Source organism: Microcaecilia unicolor, chromosome 5 (genome assembly GCF_901765095.1).
Source record: "Microcaecilia unicolor chromosome 5, aMicUni1.1, whole genome shotgun sequence".
Classification (NCBI taxonomy): Eukaryota; Metazoa; Chordata; class Amphibia; order Gymnophiona; family Siphonopidae; genus Microcaecilia; species Microcaecilia unicolor.
The window spans coordinates 312966406-312991909 of NC_044035.1; positions in this window are offsets into that span (position 1 = coordinate 312966406).

The window sequence follows — 25504 nt, forward strand, 5'->3', positions numbered from 1 at the left end:
AGTGACCATTTTGATGAGTTGGGGAGGTGGAGCATAGTTGGAGATTAAAGGACGACGTTAAAGCGAGTAACTTGGAAATATAAGAGTTGGAAGGATCATTAGCAGGAATATTAAAGTCACCAAGGATGAGAGAGGGGGAGGAAGGATCATGGAAGAAGGCAAGCCAGGCATCAAAGTCACTGAGAAAGGATGAAAGGGACTTATCAGGGGGACGATAAATGACCGCTATTCGAAGAGGCAGAGGAGAGAAAAGGCGGATAGAGTGGACTTCAAAGGAGGAAAAACAGTGAGATTGAGGTGGAAGAAGGGGTTGAAATCTGGAGGAGGGAGAGAGAAGTAGTCCAACACCGCCCCCACGGCAAGCAGGGCGAGGAGTATGTAAAAATAGATAACCGCCATGGCACAGGGCTGCGACTGAAGCAGAGTCATCAGGGCAGAGCCAGGTTTCTGTTATGGCGAGCAGATGGAGGTGACGCGAGGTAAAGAGGTCCTGGATATAGGGGAGTTTGTTACAGATAGAGCGGGCATTCCATAGGGCGCAAGAGAAGGGCAGAGAAGAGGAGGGGAGTAGAGGAATAGAGATGAGGTTAGAGAGGTCACGGTGAGATCTGTAGAGTTTGGATAATAGTTGGTGAGGAGGGCCAGGATTGGGATTGATGTCACCAGCTGAGAGTAAGAGAAGGAGTAAAAGAGAGCGGAGGAGAGTAGGAGAGGTGTGGCCACGAAGGCGTCGAAGGCGAGAGGTATTTAGGTGGAATGGGGAAGGCAAAATGGAGGGAAGAAAGAGACGGAGATTAAAAGCCAAGAGGGAGGAAGAGGGTAGGAGAGAAGGTGAGGTGATGAAGTCAATGGATGGGAAGTGAGTTCCCGTAGCGGAGAGAGGTAGGGGGTGAGGGAAAAGATTAGGAAGGGACAGAGCTAGGAAGAGAATGTGAATAGGGGCCATAAACGATTAAGGTACTTTAGCAACTGGAAAAAGATTAGATACAAAGAGAAAAATGCGGAGGCTCTGAGTGGATCGGGGTGGACCTGGGTGTCACCCCGGAGAAGGCTGTAAGGATATGCAGATGAGCTGCAAGTCCTCCACAGCACCTGAAAGGCAGCCGGTGGTAGAGGTGGGCACCTCTCAGCGGCGGGGGAGGGTTGGCCCCCGTGGCCCCACGTAGCTACACTCTCACCACTGAAACCTGATGTAAGTCCTGGCACTCAAGCATGGGTAGGGGCAGGATCAGGGTGGGTCATTATCAGAGATGTGGAATGGCCAACACTGACAGCTTGTGCATCTGGTATGTTACTGCACACTAGTTGACATGACTGCTGATAGTGAGGCTCTTAACATCATCTCAAAAGGTGGCAGGGCTGCTGAGAGACTGGGCCGGGCCCCGGGGCAAGGCCGCACCCGGGCCCTGCCACCCTTGTCGCCCTCCCCTCGAGGTCGCCGCAGCTGCTCCCCCCTGCACCCCCCCCCAAGGTCGCCACCACTCCCCCCTGAGATCGCCGTAGCCACTGCTCCCCCCTCCACCCCCGAGGTTGTTGCCGCCGCCACTTCCCCCTCCACCCCCCCGAGGTTGCCACCACCGCTCCCCCCTCCGTCCGCCACCGGGCCAGGCCCCATGCATTGAAATTGCAGTCTCACCTCTGTGAAAGCAGTGCTGCAGGCAGCAAAATGCCTCCCTTCGACCCTCCTTCCCTCCCTGTGTCCCGCCCTCGCGGAAGTTAGGTCAGACGAGGGCGGGACACAGGGAGGGAAGGAGGGTCGAAGGGAGGGCGCAGACGGTCGACGACAGAGGGCGGGTGGGACTGCGGTGCCAGGCCCCCTTTGGAGGCCCGGGCCCGGGGAATTTTGTCCCCCCTGCCCCCCCTTCTCGGCGGCTATGAGAGGTGGCGTTAAGTGCTGCCATTCTCTCAGCAATCTGGTACTATTGTCACAGCCCTGGAGAAAAATCGCCCTCTTCTGACATAACTATCTGCTTCCGCAACAGCAGGACAAAACAGAGAGCAGGCTCTGGGGTTGGTGGCAGACAGCCTATGCGAATCACTGCAGCTGCCCCGAGTCCTCTTGCTGTTTTAAGGTAGGGTGTGTGGGGTAGGGGGTTTGGAGACAGGGGGATATTCACAGTGCTGTAGCGAGGGCGGCTGACACCCGGGGCGGGTCGCCGCTGCGGACCCCCCCCCCCAGGTGTAGCACAGCGCCCCCCCTTCGGCATGCACCCTCCCCCCTGGAGCGCATTGTTACTTGAATTAGGAAGCGAGGGGCGGGCTGATCCGCCCCTGAGTGCACGTCGCTGGGAGCTGGTTCCCTGCTCTCTCTGCCCCGGAACAGAAAGTAACCTGTTCCAGGGCAGAGGGAGCAGGGAACCAGCGACACCCCCCCAGCGGCGTGCACCCGGGGCGGACCGCCCCACCGCCCCCCCCCTTCCTATGCCACTGGATATACCAGACCGCTGGGGAGGGCCTCCTCCAAACTGGTCTGCACAGGATCCCACAATTGGTAAGGCCGACCCTGCATTCATGCTGTGCTAATTACAGATAATGTTAATGCACAGTAAAAACCTTTTCTGTACAGTAGTCCCCAACAGTAACTGTGCATTAATTTGTGCTGTTAAGGGGCAGTAAATGCAAACAGTTATTACACTTTAGTAAAAGGGTCTCTTAGTATAGATGGCTTTACTCTGAACTATTGGAAAAACTATATATTCACCAGGACCCAACCCCCACCCTCTCAAATCTTTCTTCCCACTTGGAGTTTTCACTGTAGGGACTCTGAGAGATCAGAATAATGTAATCCCTTAATATTATCCATTTAATGTAGTGTTCCTGTGGAGCATGGAGGTCAGAAAGATTAATGTTGCCAGCATGCGCATTCAGAATCCCTTCTGACCTTTACAATGTACGCAAACTTCCTTTGCTTAATTAATGTGCTTTATGGATATTCATGGGTGAATATTAACTTACTAAACACAATGGTACTGAGATGGATAGAGTTAGATATTTCAGTCCTATGAACCACGGAGGGACTTATTTTTCATTTTCTTTTGGCTCTAGCAGTTTCCATCTATTCCTTTGGGCCTCCCACTGAATTGTATCAAGCTTTCATTTGCTTCTGCGAAGCATGAAGAAATGTTAAATAAATAAATATATTAGCAGGCACTTGGGATTTTCCCTATTTTATCTCTTTCCATTTAGCACATGGGGCCCTTTTTACCAAACTGTGTGACGATTTGTATTTAACATGTTTTGATGTGGGATTTTACCATGCGATAATTAAGGAGGCCTTTTACTAAGCTGCAGTACAAAGGCCTTGTGCTAGTGGTGACGGCCAATTTTGCCGCGCGCTGAGGCCCTTTTTACCACAATGGGTAATAAGGCCAAAAAAAAGAAATGACCATGCGGTAAGATTGCACTTACTGCGTGGCCATGTGGGGAGGTGGGGAGGGGGAGCAATTACCGCCACCCATAGAGGTGGTGTAAGAGCTCCCTTGGTAACCAAGCGGTAACTGGCCAGCATGCGGTACTGCCTGATTACCACCGGGTAACCCCCCCCCCCCCCCCGTGGAAATATTTTTCAAATATTTCCGCTAGCGCCGGAAATGCTACATGCTGGGAGTGGAAATACCGCCAGCGTCCGGTTGGACCAGCAGTATTTCCAAATTGCCGCGTGGTAAGCCTGCGGTGGCCTTACCGTTGTAAAAGGGTTCCTAAATTTTACACAGCACTTTTTTAGGGCTTTCTCAGCTTTTTATTTGCGGGTCATGCGCTAATGTTCCCAATATTGTGTGTTACCTGCTGAATATTAATGCAGGAGCACTTAGCACCTCCTATTTATCAGGCAGTAAGTACTCCCATGTTAATCCTGCATTAGTTAGTTGCAGGGGTGTAGCTAGGTGGGCCCATGGGCCCCCACAGATTTAGCCCTGGCCCCCTCTACTTTCGACCCCCCCCCCGCCGCTGACCCTCCCCCACCACTTTCAACCCCTTCTCCCACCGTCGCCACCAGGTACTTTGCTGGTGGGGGTTCCCAACCACTGCCAGCCGAAGTCTTCTTCAGTGCCGGTCTCCGGCGCGTTCACTGATCTGTTTTTGTGAGTCCTGACTCCTGATGTCCTGCGTTCACGTAACGTGCATGACGTGCGTGCAGGACGTCAGGAGTCTGGACTCAGAGAAACAGATCAGCGAACGCGCTGGAGACCGGCGCTGAAGACTTCGGCTGGCAGGGGTTGGGGACCCCCGCCAGCAAAGGTACCTGGTGGTGGTGATGACAGGAGGGTCGAAAATGGCGGGGGAGGGTCGGCGGCTGGGGGAGGTGGGCTAAAATGTGCCCCCCCACCTCGGGCTCTGGACCCCCTACTGCCAAGGTCTGGCTACGCCCCTGGTTGTTTGCATACACTAATTATAACGTGCTACCCGACTAACTCTTCCACCTTTCTCCACCTGTGCCATGCCAACAGAATAAGAAATGATTTAAAAATCTATAGCGCACCATTTAATATAGACAGGGAAAATACCGCGAAACACTTTAATACATTTGTGTGGAAGCCTGTTACCACATGCTAACCACATGCTAAGGGATTAACAACCTTTAGTCAACGGGTCTCTGAAAAATATTAGTGCAAAGCCAGCAGCAATAGCACCTACATGGAAGGCGAAGACAATCCTCCCGATATTCAGCCTCCGGTGTTAGCGTTTTTTAAAATACTGATCATCGCTGGCTAAATTATCCCTGATATTCAGTGCCGGGTCATGTCCAGGTAAAAGCACTGAATATCGGGGAATGATTTTTGGTGGCTGAATATCAGGTCAGGCCTGCATAACTTTGTTTTTGGTATAAACAACAACAACAACAACAACAAAAAGAGCCCCCAAGCCCCCCTGACAATGTTCCCCCCAACAATGTCCCCTCTTTCCCTCCCCCTCCTCCCAGCCTATATCAACCCCCCCCCCCCCCGGAAGACACCCACCTCCCAGCTGTGCAGGTAGGCCCTCCCTCCGGGCCTACTTGTATCCCTGGTGGTCCAGCGGGGTCATTGGGGGCAGGAACACAGCCCTCTCGCTCCTGCCCCTTGTGGTGCCTCTCTAAAATGGCTGCAGAATATCCCCACTTAGGTGGCAGGAAGCGATTTAAGAAGGCAGGAGAGGCAGTGCTTTTTGTTGCATTGTAGGCTGTGGATCAGCACGCGCTAATCACACTCTAAAAAGTATTTTTTTTGGCGCAGGAGGCGTGTCTATGGGCAAAGAGTAGGCGTGCCCTGCGTTAATCGGGTAGCATGGGTGCATTGTAACATACTGCCTGATTAGCACAGCAGCTCTTACAACTTAGTAAATAGGTGGCGGTAAGTCCTGCAGTAATGGCCACGCCCTAATTGGGACACAGTGTGGGGGAAACCCACATGCAACAAAAAGTGCCAGACACTTTGGAGCATGGCATAGTAAAAGGGCCCCTAAGGAAAGAATACAATTTTTAACAGGCACTTAAAAATTGTGGGGCCCTTTTACTAAGCCAAATAAGCGTCTACACGCGCCCAATGTGCGCCAAAATGGCGTTCCCGCCCGAATACTGCGTGGCTCTTGCAGTAATTTCATTTTTGTTGCGCGTCCGATACGAGTATCTGAAAAATATTTTTTATTTTTGGGCGCGTGGAACGGTTGCGTGCCAAGTGGCATTTGGCACGTTTACATCATTACCGCCCAGTTACCACGTCAGTCTTTACCGCTAGGTCAATGGCTAGCGGTAAGGTCTCAGCCCAAAATGGACACGCGGCAATTTTGATTTTGCCACACGTCCATTTTCGGCAAAAAAGGACTTTTTTACAGAAGCGCTAAAAAATGGATCGACGCGCACCCAAAACCCATGCCTACGCTACCGCAAGCCATTTTTCAGCACGCCTTAGTAAAAGGACCCTTGTATTCCTTCCTTAGGTGCCTTTTTACTATGCCATGGAAAGAAATATTAAGGCGAAATAAGGGAGAAGAAAAGGAGGATCCTCACGGAGTAATCTATATGGCAGCACAGTATAATCTGATTATCCTCACTGGATCGCATATAGAAAGAAATATTACAATGTCTTTGAAGTAAAATTCAGAGCTAATAGATGGTATAAAATTGCAATTAAAAGCAGATCATTAGAAAATTCAAATGAAAATCCACAGCTGTGTTGTTAAAAAACATAATTTGCATAAAGTGCAGGAATGAATATTAAATGCAATGTCTCAGATACAACTCTCATTTTTCTCTTAGTATCATAAGAACTGAATCATCAATTCAGCAACAAGCATGTTAATACATTTTAAAAGTGACTTTTAAAATGACCTCTTGGGCCAACGCCTTTAGGATGAAATTGAACAAAGAAAAAACACAAAGCCTAATCCTCTCATCTCAACACTCTGCGCTTCTCCCATCTATTCTTAAAACCTCAGACATCATAATCCCCATTTCTGACAATCTGAAGATCCTTGGAGTGATTCTAGACAACCACCTTTCACTTGACAATCACGCTATATCCACTATAAAGAAAATGTTCAATATGATGTGGATATTGAAACGCGTAAAACCCTATCTTCCCCTGAAAACTTTCCAGAATTTAGTACAATCCACGGTATTTACCCATGTCGACTCCTGTAATAGTATTTTCCTTGGCTGCAGGGCCCATAACCTGAAAAAACTTCAGACTGCCCAGAATATGGCAGCGAGACTCATTTTTGGCAAATCATGTTTTGAGTGCATAACACCTCTTCGTGCAAAACTTCACTGGCTCCCTGTCAAAGAATGAATCAACTTCAAGGGCCACACATTAATCCACAAGATTATCCACGGTGAATCTCCAGACTATATGTTCAATCTGATTGACCTCCCTACCAGAAACATGTCTGAATCTTCACGAAACTACCTCAACCTGCATTACCCCAACTGCAAAGGAATCAAGTTCAAGACCTACTATGGATCTAACTTCTCCTTCCTGGGCAGCCAACTCTGGAATGCTCTCCCCAGATCTATCCGATCAATCTGCAACTACCTACCCTTCTGGAAAGCACTGAAAACCCATTTATTCAAGCAAGCCTATCCAAACAATCCAGATTAATCTTATGAACCATCTACCTAACGCATACCCCCATGATAACGACATTGACCCAGACCACATCTCCCACCTTACTCCCCTTTCTATTGCCTATTTCTACCTACTCACCTCATCTATTTTTCTGGTATACTTAACTTTTACCCTCTGTAACAATATTCTGTTAGCAGGTGGGGGGAAGAGGGTTGGTGGTTGGGAGGCTAGGATAGGGGAGGGCAGACTTATACGGTCTGTACCAGAGCCGGTGATGGGAGGCGGGAAATACTGCTGGGCAGACTTATATGGTCTGTGCCCTGAAAAGGACAGGTACAAATTCAAGGTAAGGTATACACATATGAGTTTGTCTTGGGCAGACTGGATGGACTGTGCAGGTCTTTTTCTGCCGTCATCTACTATGTTACTGTGTACGCCGCATTGAACCTGCTTTGAGTGGGAAAGCGCGGGATACAAATGTAATTAATAATAAAAATGTATTAATGTTCTTGTTGCTATATGATATTAGTTGAAGGATGCTGTAGTAGAATTCTCACACTGCAATTGAAGATTCAGTTCTTATGATACAAAGAGAAAAATAAGAGTTAACCTTCACTATCAATTAAAATGTTCTATTACGAATTGTGTTGACATCGTTAGTAGTATACCACGCCATACTGTGTATTGTTATTTGAATATTTTTACTGCTGTAATTGCCTATTGCTCATGTTTGATCTATTCTTACTGTACACCGCCTTGAGTGAATTCCTTCAAAAAGGAGGTAAATAAATCCTAATAAATAAATAAATAAATAAATAAATAAGAGTTGTATCTGAGACATTGCATTTAATATTCATTTCTGAATTTATGCAAATTGTGTTTTTTTTTTTAACAACACAGCTGTGGATTTTAATTTTAATTTTCAAATGATCTGCTTTTAATTGCAATTTTATACCATCTATTAGTGATGATTTTAACTGCATCCATGTGCAATAGTAGAACCGAAATGTTTATTACTTCAAAGAAATTGCAATATTTCTTTCTATATGCGATCCAGTGAGGGTAATCAGATTATCCTCACTGCATTGCCATATGGATTACTCCATGAGGATCCTCTTTTTTCTCCTTTAATATTTTCATCTTAATATTTATTTCCATAATATCACTATCATGTTTAAGAAAAAACTTAGTTGTACTTTATAACACATTATTTTTTCATTATTCTGTAACCAGCATTCTGAAGTGAAGCTATACACATAACATCAATGGCATCACCGTGACACTGGAGAAACATGAAAGAATTGGGTACATTATGTTAAAGTAACAAAGGAAATGGGAAAAACACCGCAACAAAATAGCGGGTTAGATCAAGCAAATTGCATGCTGGTGAGGAAAAATAGCGGAAGGGGGGAAGAAGGACCTCAGACTGGTGACATTTAACCAAATTAATGGAATTGCTCATGCATATATATCCCATATGCACAGTCACCGTACTTCGATCACTGGTCCTCAACCAACCACCTCCCTATCTATTTTTATAACAATTTTTATGCAAAAAGTGTCACATATACACCTCCTCAGGACGTAGAGAGCAAAGGAAACATCTTATAGCAGCGTTAGACTTAGGCCTCCCCCTAGGAAGCACTTTTTCAGTGCTCAGATTTGTACTCTTAAGTAAGGTGGGATTTATCTTATTTTTGGATTGAGCTCACACATTTTTTTAGTAGCAGTTCAAGGTGAGTTATATTCAGGTGCAGTAGGGCATCCTTTTACCAAACTGTGGTAAAAAGGACCCTGTGCTAGCGGCTGTTTTTGCTGCACGCTGAGGCCCTTTTTACTGCAGTGGGTAATAAGGCTGAAAACAAAAAGACATGAACAACAACAAAGAGAGTCCAAATCTCCCGTAAAAACAAAAAGACATGGCCATACAGTAAGATTGCACTTACCGTGTGGCCATGCGGGAAGAGCATTTACCACCACCCATTGAGGTAGCAGTAAGGGCTCCCACGCTAACCCGGCGATAACTGGGTAGCACGTGGTGCTGCCCGATTACTGCTGGTTTAGTGCAATGCTAAAAAATATGGTCCGATTTTCTCTAGCGTGGGAAATGGCATTCGCCGGGCCTGGAACTACCACTGGCGCCCGCGTTGGGCCACTGGTACCTCCAGATTAGCATGCGCTAAGCCCGCATTGGGCTTACTGCCGTTTTGCAAAAGGGCCCTTAGGTAACTTTCCTGTCCCTGGAAAGCTTATAAATTGTATTAAAGTAGGAAAAAAGGCTTACCGCAAAACATGTTAAAGGGTCTTTGGGAGGGGGGGTTTGATTGGAGGGAATCGGGGGGGGGGGGGGGGGAGGAAGCTATCACTTTGGCTGGCCCCTTTAAGGGCTCAGGAGCATTGGGATATAGTTTAGTGGCCCCATACTCCTAGGGCAGTAAAATAACTGGTTGATCACAAGCAGGTTCACAAATATACCGCAAGTGACTTACCTGCAATACTGACTTACTGCAGGTTAGTCACTTCCATGGTAAATTAAGGTGCAGTAAAAGCCTGACTTTTACACTTTAATAAATAAACCCCCTTAATCTGATCTGCATTCAGATCAGATGCTATTGTGAGAGATTTGATTTCTTGACCTCTTAGGATCATCCAAAATATAATTTCATTCTGATCTCATTCATATATACTTCCAAGGAGGCAAAATAAATGCATAGATGAATATAATTTGGTGTATAAACTTCAGGAATTAATTAAGAGGCCATTTCCAGGGAGATCCAAGATGGCCACTTGATCACTTGCTGCACCAGACGCGCTTGATTGAGCGCAGCACAGCAGTTCGGAAGGAACTGATTTCCCAGTTATGGGGAAGCGGAGGGGGAAAACTCGAATGCCTCTCTCTACACCGAGTGGAATCCACCTTCAGAATCAGCCGACGCTGGAGCGATACGGGGTGCTTCTGGGGCCGAGTAGCACTTCATCCCCTGCTGTCGGGACCGGCTTGAATGGGCCTGCCAGCAGTGATGAGGGGGTGTCGTTCAGCCCCGTTGAACGCACAGGGCCCCCGCAACCAAGAGGATTGGAAGGAGAAACGAGGTCTGCGTTGCTCTCTCCAGAAAGCGTGGGACCAACACAGCGAGGAAACCCGTTTTCCCCGTTGGAAGGCTCAGGAACAGCCACGGTGGAAGAAGAGACCGTGAGTAACCTGAGAAAAATTGTTAACGCCCCCCTTTTGGTTTTAGAAGCGGGAGTAATTCAAAAACCTCCCGTGGTAACTTTAGAAGTACTCTAGGACCTAACTGCAACCATGCATGCCTCTTTACAACAACAGACTTTGAGAAATTCATCAGATATAAAGACATTATCCAGTGTGTCCCTCCAGCAAGCACAAACAATTATAAATAAAGTTTCCAACTTGGAGAAAATTGGAGGAAAAGTGCAAACAATGGAAGCCCTTAACCAGGGAATGATTAAGGACAGAGACTATATGGCAAGATGTTTGGAATACCTGGAAAATAAATCTAGAAGATTAAATTTGAGATTTATGAATTTTCCTAAGTCTCCTCTGATTTCCTCCATAGATATGGTAAAAAAATATTTGATGGAGACTTTGGGCATGTCGAGTGGTGGAGATGAAAACGGTAACGGAATTCAAACATGTGTGGGATAAACATAAAGGAATCCTGTTCAGAAGGAATGGATCCTCAGGAGCTTAACCGAGATTGGATAGCAGAGCCGGTAGTGGGAGGCGGGGCTGGAGGTTGGGAGTCGGGGATAGTGCAGGGCAGACTTATACGGTCTGTGCCAGAGCCAGTGGTGGGAGGCAGGACTGGAGGTTGGGAGGCAGGGATATGGCTGGGCAGACTTATACGGTCTGTGCCAGAGCCGGTGGTTGGGAGGCGGGGATAGTGCTGGGCAGACTTATACGGTCTGTGCCCTGAAGAGCATAGGTACAAATCAAAGTAGGGTATACACAAAACGTAGCACACATGAGTTGTCTTGTTGGGCAGACTGGATGGACCGTGCAGGTCTTTTTCTGCCGTCACCTACTATGTTACCCCCTATTGTGCGAGCACAATATTTGCCTATTAGAACTAGTGTGGCGAATATTACCTCTCAATCCAATAGAGGGAACGAGATGAACTTGACATCTTTCTAAGAATCCTCATTGGAGGTTGTAACTCAAAGACTAACATTACTAGTTGTTTTTGCTTTAGAAATGGACCTGGACGCTGTTTTGAGGCTTTCCTTTAGGCACTTACAATCAACTTTTTTTTGGCTCCAAAGTAAGGTTAAATCCAGATTTGGCGAGAGAAACTCAGAAACGGCGAAGTGCTTTCTTAGCACTACTACGCCTGAGAACTCTCGCCATAGGAGCTAACTTTATCTTAAAATTTCCTTGTATATGTAGAATTGTGTATCAAACAAAAATGTTTCAGTTTTTTGACCCAAAACAATTGATAGATTTTTTGATCTCTAAAGAGGATGTTAATGTAACAGCTGGGTCACCAGACGACACTGCTAGATAGGCTAAAGGGAGAGATGCTTCTTGGTAGCAGCAACTATTACTTTATCTTTTTGTATTTTCTTTAAAATCTTGGATTATTGCCTTAATTTTATGGTCGATAGTTAAAGGAAAATAATTTCTTTTTTTTTTAATTATCTTTATTGGCATCAATGCAGTACATGTGTACATTCTATGCTCTAACATATAAAACTTCAGTACTGTTGGTAACAAATACTGTTGGTAACAAATTCACTCTGCGCTATGATATACGATATACACGTCTTCTGTCATACATGACCACATTGACATTTTCCCTTTATACCTCCCCCCCTACATACCCTACATCCCTCTCTCAAATTCCTCCATGTCCTAGTTCAGTCAAGAGGGATACAAAGGAAAACTTATACACCTGCCCTCCCTAATCCCACCCTCCCCAGTATCCTCCCACCCTGCCTCCCCTCCCCCAACCCCTCTTCATGTGAACAGTAGCTTTTAATGGTGAGAGTTACTGAACTACTTCTTCAAGCTTCTGCCACAACTGTGCATATTGTCTATATTCTGCATTTGGGGACTGCTTGTAAAAGGAGTTCTCATACCTAGCCAATTCTGTGACTTTATTCAGCCAGGAATTATATGGCACCGGTTCCGCACTTGTCCAAAATTGCAAAATAACCTTTTTTGCTGCTAACGTTGTCATATACAAAAATCTCCGTTGTGGTTGGGAGAATCCTTGTTCAATAAGTTCTGCCTGGTCCCCCAACAACAAAGCCTGGTAAGACCATTCTACCTTTGTCTGAAGCACCTTAATGTGTATCCGAAAAATCTCATTCCACAGGGTCAGTTTAGGGCATTCTAGAAATGTGTGAATAAAAATACCCACTCCTACCTGACATTTAGAGCACTTATCGGAATCCCACAGTTTCATTTTTATCCCCCTCTCTCTAGTGATATATGCCCTATGTAGCAGTTTAAATTGGGTTTCCTGCCAATCTGCAGACTTCACCATTTCAGCTAGTGTCACAAATAATGTGTTAAAATGAGGCTGGGTATACTGCGTTCCCAATTCCCCATTCCATTTAGAAACAACCCCCTCCTCTCCCGTTTCTTGTATGGGCATTAGGAAAATAATTTCTATTTAAATTTTCTGTTGAAGGATTTTTGAAATTGCTTGTATGTCTGTGACTCTTAAGAGTTTGTTTAAAATAAAAGCTGATAAATAATTAAAAAAAAAAAAAAAAAAAAAAAAAAGAGGCCATTTCCAAACAGCACAAGGCCCCAAGTTTGTGGATAGGGTATGGCAATAGCCTACAAGATTTTACTCAGACTGTTTCTCAGTTGTGCTATACATTCATGCATTGTACTATAGCACTGTCTACAGTCACGCTAATAAAATCTTAGAGATATGCCCTCTTATGCATTTGAAAACAATGCCTTCCACCACTGCATTAGAAATCCTATCAAACAGGTCTACAATTTAGCCTCCCCCCCTCTATCTTCCTAAATGAAAGAGATGCAACTCAAATGAAGTGGTCTTTATTCTGCTAGTAATCCCAGGCAGGCAAATAGCCACCTGCTGTTGCAATCTTTGTACTAAGAGTGGGCACCACTGCAGTTACAAGTGAATGGAAGGGAAGAAGAGCACATTAGATTAAGAGAACAACCGGAGATGAAAGAGACACGTCACACCACAGATAAAATAGCTAGAAGGATGTCACGATGCACCAGTATTTTTCCAACCCACTTGTGTAATATAATATGGACAACACAGTACGATCACATTTATCTTTCTTCATGTCTATTTTCAAGCTAACACTTGAACATTAAAAAAAAAAAAACAGCATAAAATTGCTTGGTTTGGGAGTCCATGACAAAGAGACTCTATTAGCACTGAAAGCTCTAGCTAACACAGATATTATGGTTTGGGCAGCATGCTGAATCTATCCCAGATTTATAACAGATATCTGATGGAACATCTTTTAAAACTGATAAGAGTGTCTACAGTATTGCGGGGTCTTACTGGACTCCTCGTTAAGCTTTGAGAATCAGGTTAATATGTTAGTTCAAAGGTCAGTGTTCATATATTTTATGAAACCTTTTCACTTATAAAACCTGTGAACTAAAAAAAAAAGTTGTTTTATAAATTCAGGTAGTTGCAACTGATTTGTTCATATTTTCTTCAGCAACATTTTAAAGTGCTTGTGCAAACTAGGGTGCTGTCCCAAGTAGATTACTGTAATTCCCTTTTTTCTGGAATTTAAATGAAACTTATGAAGAAAATTCATAATTTATGCTGTTTGGTTTTTAAAAGTCTGCATGAGCAGGTGCCAGGTTTCTCCTTTTTATTTCAGTTGTTGGGTGGTTTCACCATGAGTCGTAATCAGGACCGTTTATTACTACCTTTTCCATCAATGCAAGGAATTAAACTTAAATCTGTATATGAAAAAATTATTTGCTACTGAACAGTTAAGGTTTGGAATTTGTTACCTTTAGAAGTTTGTTTGACTCCTTCTTATATGGCCTTTCATAAAAAACTGAAAATCTATCTTTTTAATAAGTTTGTATGATTTTCTTTTTTGTTGCTAATTTATTTAGAAGGATGTATTTATTGTACTGTATTGTGACCTGCTCTGAGCCTTTTTTTGTGGGGATATGGCAGGATACAAATCTCTAATAACATAACATAACACATATTTCTGCATTACCGAATTATGGGTTTCAGATTGAGATAAGATTGTCTTAAATTTCCTGTGTCCAGCTGGTTATGAATATGAATTATGTGCAAGGCAGAATGGCTGTAGGAGAAAGGGGCAGTACTGATACTAATACATAGGAAATTGGCTTCTTCTAGGCTTTCAATTGCCAAAATTCCAGTATTACTGATAGCATTTAAATTGATGGGGATTTGATATACAGTGCATATCACTTAAGTGTACATTGGATAAGTGCACACTCCGCTTATCTGCAACGTAACCTTACAGTCCCCCTCCAACCTCATTGGCTCCTGGATTCATGATGCCCAATTGCTGTGTGGCAAAGCAGTTGTGCATCATAAGGCTGGGAGCCAATGACATTGGAATGGACGGACCTGCCTCGCTGCTGTCTCTCTTTTATTGGCTAGCAGCTTGTGATGTGCAGCAGCATAGTTGTGCGGCTCAGAGTGAAGAGGGCTTGTGACCCCCATTTTATTTCTTGCCCCTTCAATGAGGACCCCTTTTACAAAGATGTGCTAGCGTCTTTAGTGCACGCTAAAAATTAGTATGTGCTAAATGTTAGAGATGCCCATATATGCCTATGGTGTCTCTAGCATTTAGCATGCACTAACAATGCTAGCTCATCTTTGTAAAAGACCCCCTGAGTAAAGGAGGAGGGTGCTTGCTATTTTCTTCCAGCGGTTGTAGTGGCAGAGTTGAACTGTGCTCATTCACACCCTTGTGTCCAGCGGTTGTAGTGGCGGAGGAGTTGAACCGTGCACCTGAAGTTGAAACATGCTCATAAACATGTAGAAGGAGGCTTGGCGTTGTGTTACCCAAAGTACAATTGCCAACTGCTACAGTCGGGCTAGCTTTATAAAAGAATGATTTGATGATGAAAATCTTGCTTCCACTTGATCTGCCAGCTGGAGTGACTGCTGAGGAGTTTGAGCACTACATGGCAGTTGATGATGACCTGTAGATAGCTGTCGATATTTGCTCAGAGTTGCAGTCTGTGGCTGAGGATGCTGGAGACACAGATGATGAGCCAATGGGGTGGGGTGGGAGGGGTGGAAGTTGGCAGTGAGTGTGAAGCAAGACCCACTGTGACATTTGCTGTTGCCTTACAAAGCTTGGACATTGTGAGAGCTCATCTAGAGGGTAATGGGTGCCAGAGTAATGCACATTATGACCTGCTGGACCTTGTGTACAACACAAATAGACAAAACACTGTACAAAAAACAACTACAGATATTTTTAACCCTTAACTAGTTTTATGATGCAAAAACTTTATTTATGTTTATTGATCTTTTTCAGAAAATGAGCAATGCCTTATAAAATTTGTTTACTGTCCAATAGCAGTAATAAATAAGTTAAGCTACACTAATTCTGTGTGATTTCTTAAATAATGATTTGAAATGGTAACTTCAGTTATGTGCATGCTCCAGATAAGTGCAAGTAAAAGTCCGGTCTGGAGCCCTTGCACTTAAACGGAGTACACTGTATCTTCCCCCCTTCCCCTTATCTCTTAATATAATGGCTTTGATTGAACTTCATTCCTCAAGGGAGGACAAGGCAAAAACAGAAGACCCAGTCCTCCGCAGACTAATCACAGGAACAAACAGCAACATGGCTCTTTCCTGTGATATGCTTTTGACCAGCCAATCATCTAGGTAGGGAAACACATACACCGCCAATCTTCGTACATATGCTGCGACTACTGCCAGACATTTGGTGAAAACTATGGGGGCAGATGCCAGACCAAATGGCAGAATGTGATACTGGAAGTGGCATTTCCCCACATGAAATCTGAGATACTTCTTATGAACTGGAAGTCTGAAAATGTGAGTGTAGGGATCCTTTAAGACTAGAGAGCACAGCCAATCATTTTCCTGAATTACAGAAAGGGTGCCCAGGGAAATCAACCTGAACTTTTCCTTGACCAGAAATTTGTTCAGGGCCCTTAGGTCTAGGATGGGCCGGAATCCCCCCATTGTTTTTTTTTACCACAATGGAAGTACTAGGAATAGAATCCCTTCCCTTCTTCCCCTGGTGGCATAGGTTTCACTACTCGGGCATGTACAAGGGCAGAGATTTCCTCTACAAGTACCTGCTTGTACTGAGATCTGATGAAAGACACTTTCAGTGAACAATTTGAAGGTCTCTGATGCCAATTCAGTGTGTAACCGAGATGGACTATTTGAAGAACCCACCAGTCAGAGGTTACAAGGGGTCATCTGTGTTGGTAAAACGTGAGCCTCCCTCTGACCGGTAAGCTGTCTGGGATGGATACTCTTCGAGCAGCTATGCTCCGCTGGAGCCAGTCAAAAGCTCATGCCCTGCTTTAACTGGGGAGCCAGCTTGGACTTCTGAGGAAGGGGTTGGTGAGGCCTGGGATGAAGGTCCTGAGTTGCCTGAGCACAGTGAGTGGGAAGTGGGAACCTACACCTTTGAGAGTAACAGGGTCAGTGCCTGAGTCCGCTAGAAAATCTTCTTGTTGAAGAAGATGCAGATGGAGGATGCCGAGATAGAGTGTGGATGGTGTTCATATGTTTCTTAATGAGGTCAACAACCTCTTCCACTTTCTGTCCAAATTGTCCCCTCACAATGGCACATCTGTTGATCTCTCTTGAACTGCTGGTTCGAGGTCAGAGACACACAGCCATGAGAGTCTGCACGTCTCCACACCCATGCCAGAGAGTCTGGACACAACATCAAAGGTATCATAGGTGCCTCTAGCCACATAATGCCTGCACTCCATCTGTTTGTTGGCTAGCTAGTGAAACCTGTGGTCTGCTTTAAAGGGTCAGCGTCCACCAGACTCAGTGTACTGTTTACTAAAGACTCCAAGTAAAGGCTTGTGTAGAGCTGGTACAACTGGATGCAGGCAACAAGCAACGAGGCCTGAAAAGTATTTCTCCCAAATGAGTCCAAGGTTCCGGTCTCTCACCCTGGGGGTGCCGAGGCATGAGATCGAGAACTGTTGGCCTACATGACAGCGGATTCGGCCACCATGGAGTGGTGAGGTAGCTGTGCTCTCTTGAATCCGGGAGCCTTTTCGATATGATACTGCTTATCCACTTTCTTCGACTTGCACTGTGAGGGAAGGCTCCCAGTTCTTCAATAGTGCGTCCTTAAGGATAGTGTGCAATGGCACAGTGATCCCTTCCTTAGAAGGAGACTTATAGCCCAGGACAGACAATATTTCCTCCCTAGGCTCCTCCTCTGTCTCCAACTTAAAAGGGACAGCCACAGCCATCTCCTTCACAAAACAAGAGAAAGAAAGCGCCTCTAGTGGAGATTTTCTTCTCTTTTGAGAAGAAAGATCAGATTGCATACCATATGACTCCTCCTCCAAGAAGTAATGTGGATCCTCATCTGACTCCCAAGAGTGGTCACAATCAGACTCTTCCACATACTCAGAGGCAGCTGAATGGTTCTGCACCAACCTTGGCCTGGTGGAACGAGGACCACGCCTCGAAGAGCCCCGAGGTACAGCCCTATTCTCTTAGACTCTGGGGAAGCTTTCTCTCCCGATGTTGAGAGATGTACTGCATGCCCAGACATTGACGTCAACACCCTGTGAGGTGTCAGCATTGAAGATTTGGGCACCGGCACCAATGGAGCCTCAGAGAGGGCCTGGGGCTGTTCTGCTGTTTGTCCAAGCACCCTCAATGCCTGAGTAGGAGGCCCCTGCAGTAACTGCAACAGGTCCTCTCAGAGCATGCTGACTGATCCTGGGTCCTGCTATCAGCACTCAGTGTCGAGACAGGTGGAGATCCACTCGATGCCGGTGCACTCCCAGTGGATGACAAAGTCTGAACAGCAATGGAGGTCAATGATGCCATTGACAAAGTTCAGCCTGTGACGAGCCAAAAAGTTGCTCTCTTTGAGCCAGTTGCTCTCATTGAGTTCTCACCTGCATTTTTAAGCAGAGATCAATCAGAGGGGACATGATCTGGCCCAAGGCACCCGATGTACCAATTGTGCAGGTCTATGGCAGAAATCACACGACTACATTTGGCGCACCTTTTCAAGCCACTGGGGATCTTCCGAAACATCAAAAAAAAAAAAAAAAAGAATTGCAGCTAAATTAAACTCCTCAATCTTGAACTGACAAGGCCGGGCAGCAGCCTAACTGTGCAGTCACACCCGAAAAACAAAGAAAACTTGAAAAAGCATAAAACTCAAATAAAATACGAAAGATTGAAGAAAAAGGTAAACAGAAGAAAAAATACTGAAAAATAAAGCAAAAAACCTGCACGGGAAGACACAAGACAAGTCTTAAATGCAGAGTGAATGAGAGAACACGAGAACGCGTCCTCTCAGCTCCTTGAAAAAACTAAGACTGGAGGGAAGGCACCAGCACTTGCATGGTGGGATGCTGCTAGAACCTTCTACTTCACTCATCAGTCATCTTCCGCACTGGAATCCATTGGATGACATCACCCAGATGTGAGAATAAGAAGGCCTGCTTGTCTTTGGAGAAATGATAGAATTCTATAATTTATGCAAGTGTGCTCTGTCCACATTCTGCCTATGTGCACTCCCACCATCAAAGTGCACACCATCAAATCATGGCACAAACCTTTCCACTAGATGATGTTCTCTAACAATGTGGACACTTATGTGTATAAATAACTAGAATATTGCCATTTATGTGCCTTCCTGAAACCTAAAACCAGGTGGCTTCTTACAGAATTATTCCCATCATGAGGATTTTTCTAAAATGTTAATTTTTGTAGATTTTAATGTGCTGACTGACTGTGAGGTTCTATAGTCTGATTGTTTCATGTTATCATTTTCTTGGGTGTCCCCATTGGATTTCAGTTGCTTCCTTTATTAGGATGGCTCGTGGGATGGTCGATGAAAACATGTTTTCTAATATTTTATTAAATGTTCTGATCTTAGTTAAAAATGTTGATGAATTTAATCAAGCCTTGATACAGAACCTTGATCAGGTTTCACCATTTAAAAAGAATCCCCTGGATTCTATAAAGGTCACCCAAATTTAGACACGGATCCCAGATCCGTGCAAAAACTACTTAGTTAATGAGCTGTTAGCAATCAATTATTGAGGTTTAACTGGCACTATTTAGGACTTATGAGCTATTTTATAACACTGCGCACCTACATTGTCTCATGCGCAACTCAAAAGGGGGTGTGGCATGGGCAGATCATGGGCATTCCTAAAACGTAGGCACAGTGCTATAGAATAGGGTCATTTACACGCCCAACTGCCATTGGTTGCATGTCAACATTTACACCAGGTTTCAGCAGGCTTAAGTCGTCATACCCAAGTTGGGTGTGGGAATCAGCGCTAAGCACTATTCTATAAAGGTTTGTTTAATGCTAGCTAACCTTTATAGAATTGGTTTTCTTGGAGGTGAAGGAAGCTAAAAAACATTCCGCTGAGCTGAGTGCTATTGGCATAGATATAAAACAGCTGACACTAGATTAAGTTTTGAGTCAGTGCTGCACTGATTATCATCAAATTACGGATGAGTTAGGAAGGTTTACATCACTTACTAATTGGAATTGTTCTTGAGAGTTATTTTCTACTGCTCAAAGTTTAATATAATCTGTAAGTAAGGCTGCTACAGTGGACCTCGACTGTGAGGAACTGGCTCAATTTTTTCAAAGCGGATTATTGAATTTAAACTCAGTTAGTATAAACAAAACTCGTTATGAATACAGCTGTGATTGATGATGCTATTTACAAGTGGAATGAGTTCTCCCTGTTACTGGAGGAGTTTGCTGCTAAGCTGAAGAGACATATGTGACCATCTCTGGGAAAAGGTAACTAAAGTAGGGGATCCAAAATGCTGAGAATGGCCGATTTTTCATGTCATGGGTCCATAAGCAGTCTTAAAAAGTTACATGTTTGAATTGCTGTAACCTTTTTATTTGTTTAAAAAGATGGGGTTTGAACTGTTATATTACAAATTGCTTGCTCTAACAGAATTCATTAAAACCTCATTTTTTTGTTTCTGGAGACTAGTTGCCTTTTTCAAGTGATGGTCACATCAGTGGCGTAGCCAGACTGCCAATTTTGGGTGGGCCTGAACCCAAAGTGGGTGGGCACAAAATTTTCTCTGTACCCCCCCCCCCCCCCAGCAAAATTTAGTCACACTCAGATGCATTTGTCACACAGGGTAAAGTGCTGCTTTTCAGTGCATCAGATTTCAGACAATTTACTAATCCTTTTCAGTGAGCTTTCAGAGGCCAAAACCTCCTGCCTCAGGTCAGTATAATGCTGTTACGGTATCCTCTCCTGACCTAAGGAAGGAAGTATTGGTCTCTGAAACTTTATTAACACCATATTACTTTATCCTAAATTAAAAATAAAATTATTTTCTTTACCTTTGTTGTATGGCCATTTACTTTGTCTCATTGTGTCTCTAGATTCTGCTTTCTTTCGTTTAACTCTTCTGCCAGGGTTTCCTGGCCATTTGTCATTTTTCTCTCCTTTTTCTTTGCTTTCTTCAATATTTTTCTGCCTCTCTCTGTGTCCAGATTTAATTCATTCTTACTATCCATTCTTTAATTTCCTTCATCTACTTATGGCTTTTCATCTTTTTCTCACCCTTGTTCTCCCCATGCCCCTTCCTCTTATTCTCCAATCTTTCACTACTCCCCCTTTCCATGCAGCAGCTCTCCTCTTTCTCTCCCCATCCTTCCAGTGTCTCCCCTCTCTCTCCCCATCCTCCAATAGTCTCCCCTCTTTCTTTCTGCATCCTTCCATCCAGTGTCACCTCTTTCTCCCTACCCTTCCATCCAGCGTCTTCCCTCTTTCTCTCCCCATCCTTCTACCCATCTACCCTCTCTCCTGATCCTTCCATCTAATGTCTCTCTCCCTCCTTCTAACCAGTGTCTATCTCTCTACCCTTTTCTGTTCAGTGTCCCTTCTCTCTCCACATCCTTCCAGTCTCTCCCCTTTCTCTCTGCATCCTTCCATCCAGTGTCTCTCTCCCCACCCATCCGTTTTCCCTGTTTCTCTGCCATCCTTCCATCTGTTTTCCCTCTTTCTCTGCCATCCTTCCATCTTCTTCCATCTCTGTACCTCTATCTTCCTCCATGTTTAGTATCTCCTTTTCTCTGTGTCCCTATATTACTCTGTCCATCTTCTCCCCTCTCTTTGTCCCCAGTGCCAATATATTTCTACCCTCTCTGACCCTACCCCATCCAGCTTCTCTCCTTCTCACTCCCTCCTCTTTCCAGCATCTGGTTTGGTTGCTTGATTTCCTGCCTCCCTCCCTCAAGCTGTAGGTTTAATATTCCCTTTTCCTTCATCTCCTTGGTCTGGTATCTCTGTTTCCCTTCCCTCCCTCCTTGTGCTGTACCAGCAGTTCTCTCCCTTCCCTCCAGTTCTCCTTCCATGTCCAGCAGCTCTCTCCCTTCCATCCAGATCCCCTCCTCCTCTTCCTCCCACATCTAACAGCTCTCTCCCTTCCACCCAGATCCCCTCCTCCTCTTCCTTCAGCAGCTCTCTCCCTTCCATTGTCCCCTCCTTCTCTTCCTCCCATATCCAGCAGCTCTTTCCCTTCCCTCCAGTCCCTTCCTCCTCTTCCTCCCTTGTCCAGCAGCTCTCCAACCCCTTCCTCCTCTCCCTCCCATGTCCAGCAGCTCTCTCCCTTCCATTCAGTCCCCTCCTCCCCTTCCTTCAGCAGCTCTCTCCCTTCCATTGTCCCCTCCTCCTCTTCCTCCCATGTCCAGGAGCTCTCCCCCTTTCCACCAGTCCCTTCTTCCTCTTCCTAGCTTGTCCAGCAGCTCTCCAGCCCCTTCCTCCTCTCCCTCCCATGTCCAGCAGCTCTCTCCCTTCCATTCAGTCCCCTCCTCCCCTTCCTTCAGCAGCTCTCTCCCTTCCATCGTCCCCTCCTTCTCTTCCTCCCATGTCCAGCAGCTCTCTCCCTTCCCTCCAGTCTCTTCCTCCTCTTCCTCCCTTGTCCAGCAGCTCTCCAACCCCTTCCTCCTCTCCCTCCCATGTCTAGCAGCTCTCTCCCTTCCCTCCCTCTTCCAGAAGCTCTCCAGCCCCTTCCTCCCACCTCCAGCAGCTCTCTTCCTTCCCAGTTCCCTCTAATCCCCTTCCTCCTACAAGTCTGACTGTCTTTGGCAAAAGTATCCCTTCCCCCCCCAACCAACAAACCACAAATCCAGCACTTGCCCTCCAGGCCCACCCATCCAAATCCTTCATCGCTGTCGCTGCCTTTTCTCCCGCGGCTTCCGGGAGGCAGCGATCAGCGTTACCTGTAGTGCCTGCCCTGAAATTATGCTTCTTTTCTCCCCAGGCTTCGCCCCGCTCGTTTCTTCGCTCGTCGGCAGCGCTACGCTGCGCTGCTATTCAAGCAGGCAGCTCCGCTCCTCTCTGCCGTGTCCATCTGGCCCTCTGATGCACTTCCTGTTTAGTAGGGCCGGATGGACGCGGCAGAGAGGAGCGGAGCTGCCTGTTTGAATAGCAGCGCAGCGTAGCGCTGCAGACGAGCGAAGAAACGAGCGGGGTGAAGCCTGGGGAGAAGAGAAGCATAATTTCAGGGCAGGCACTACAGGTAACGCTGATCGCTGCCTCCCGGAAGCCGCGGGAGAAAAGGCAGCGACAGCGATGAAGGATTTGGATGGGTGGGCCTGGGCCCGTCCAGGCCCACCCGTGGCTACGCCCCTGTGTCACATATATCTAACTGTTCTTCAAAGTCAGATCCTGTTCTTACTAAGGTGATGAATAGTAGCAAGGCAGTTATGACCCTCATTTTGACCAATTTGATAAATAGTTCTTAAACTCAAAAGACCATGCCTCCCCCAAATTAAAAAGGCAGTTATCCATCTGATATTTTTTTAAAAATGACTGTTGATCCATCCATTTTAAGGGCTTCTTTTACTAAACTACACTAGTGAATCTATCACATTTGCCATGCAGGAATCACTAGCTGGTTTAGTAAAAGGCCCTAAGTAATTTTAGGCTGATTTCTCCATGTCCCTTTTTGTACAAGGGTTCTAGAGGAGGCAATGGTAGCACAATTGCAGCAATTCCTAGATGAGTTTCAGATATTGAATGAGTGGCAATTTGACTTTTGTTATTGACATCAGCAATTGATTCCTGGCTTTCTACACTGCAGAATAAAAAAAATGATCATTGTGGCTTTTCTTGTTATTTCTGCTATGTTTGATTTTATTATTCATTTGAATTTGATCAGCTGATTATGTGAGTTGGACAAAGGTCCATCAATAATTGAATGTTTTATTCTTATCTGCGTGGTAGGAAATGGCAGGTGTCTGTTTGTGAAATGTCTTTGAGTTGGTTTGAACTTTCTTATGGGGTAACACAAGGGTTGGCTTAATCAGCTGTTCCGTATGTTTATTTATTTGTTACATTTGTATCCCACATTTTCCCACCTATTTGCAGGCTCAATGTGGCTCACAGTTTTTCCGTCATGACTTACTCAATTGGTAATATATATAGAACATGAGTGTTAAATAACAGTCGAATAAAAAGGAAAAATATACAAATGGTAACACATATTGAACATGGATTGTATATTAAAATTAAACAATACAGTGTAGGAAGAGAGTAAACCTATTGTTAAGTAAATGATGGAGAAATACAGTTCCAATTATAAGTTATTATGGTATACCATGTTAAAGAGATGTGTCTTTGTGCCTTACGGAAATTAATTAGATTGTGGATTATTTTCAGGTCCAATGGTAGAGCATTCCACATTTGTGAACTCAAGTATGAAAAGCTAGATGCATGTGTTAATTTATATTTTAGACCTTTACAACTGGGGAAGTGAAGATTTAGGAATGTGTGTGCCGATCTATTAGCATTACTGGATGGTAGGTCAATAAGGTCTAACATGTAGGTTGGAGCATCACCGTGAATTATTTTATGCACCAGAGTGCATATTTTGAAAGTTATACGTTCTTTAAGAGGAAGCCAGTGTAAGTTTTCTCTTAGGGGCCTGGCACTTTCGTATTTTGTTCTTCCAAATATAAGTCTGGCTGCAGTGTTCTGGGCAGTTTGAAGTTTCCTGATGCTTTGTTCTTTACAGCCAGCAAGAAGCCCATTACAGTAGTCTAAATGACTCAGTACCATTGATTGTACTAGGTTTCGAAAGATTCCCCTAGGGAAGAAAGGTTTAATTCATTTAAGTTTCCACATTGAGTGAAACATCTTCCTTGTTGTGTTTTTCACATGGCTATTCAATGTAAGATTCCGATCAATGGTGACTCCGAGAATTTTCAGGGTATCTGAAATGGGAAGGGTGAAGTTTGGTGTGGATATATTGGTAAAGTTGTTTGTATTGTATTGTGATGTAAGTACTAGACATTGAGTTTTCTCTGCATTTAGTTTCAATTGAAATGCATCCGCCCAAGAGTGCATAATTTGGAAGCTATGATTAATGTTGTTGGTGATTTTTTTTAAATCACGTTTAAACGGGATAAAAATTGTGACATCATCTGCATATATGTATGGGTTTAGGCCTTGATTAGCCAACGACTTGCTCAGTGGTGTCATCATTAGGTTGAAGAGGGTTGGCGAGAGTGGGGATCCTTGGGGAACACCGCATTCAGGTGTCCATGAAGCTGACATGCTCAACTTGGATATCACTTGGTAAGTTCTTGTAGTTAAGAAGCCTTTGAACCAGTTTAGAACGTTACCTCCAATTCCAAAGTATTCTAGTATATATAGTAAAATTTTATAACTTACCATGTCAAATGCACTAGACATATCAAATTGCAGGAGGAGTATGTTGTTCCCAGTAGCAATTGCTTGTTTAAACTTATTTAAGAGAGTAATTAGCACTGTTTCAGTACTATGATTTTATATCCATTAGCTGTCTGATGCTTTGAAATTTCTGCATTTGGACTACCATTGTTATGTAGATGACAGGGCTTTTGTTTGAGGAGGTATTTGGGGGTACTGAGTACCGGCACCTTTCCATTGTCTGCTAAAATTGACCCATGGACCCCAAGTTTTAATGAAAGAGCTCAGGTTCTACACACCAATTCTGCCTGGTCATAGATTCTGTGACTGGTTACCGGGGGACTGGCTATGGTGGGGTGGGTCCCTCAGTGATCACCCCACCCCTGAAGGGCAGCCTAGCATTTGAGTACTGGAACCTTTTATGCTAGAAAAAATGCACAGTTTTATGATATTGATAAAGATAGATCTGGATCACTTCAGTAGATGGAAAGTACTATTTCTTCCATTTCCAACTAGCTGAACTCTAATTGACTTATGGTAAATGTTAAAAAGTCTGAGCTTTTGATTA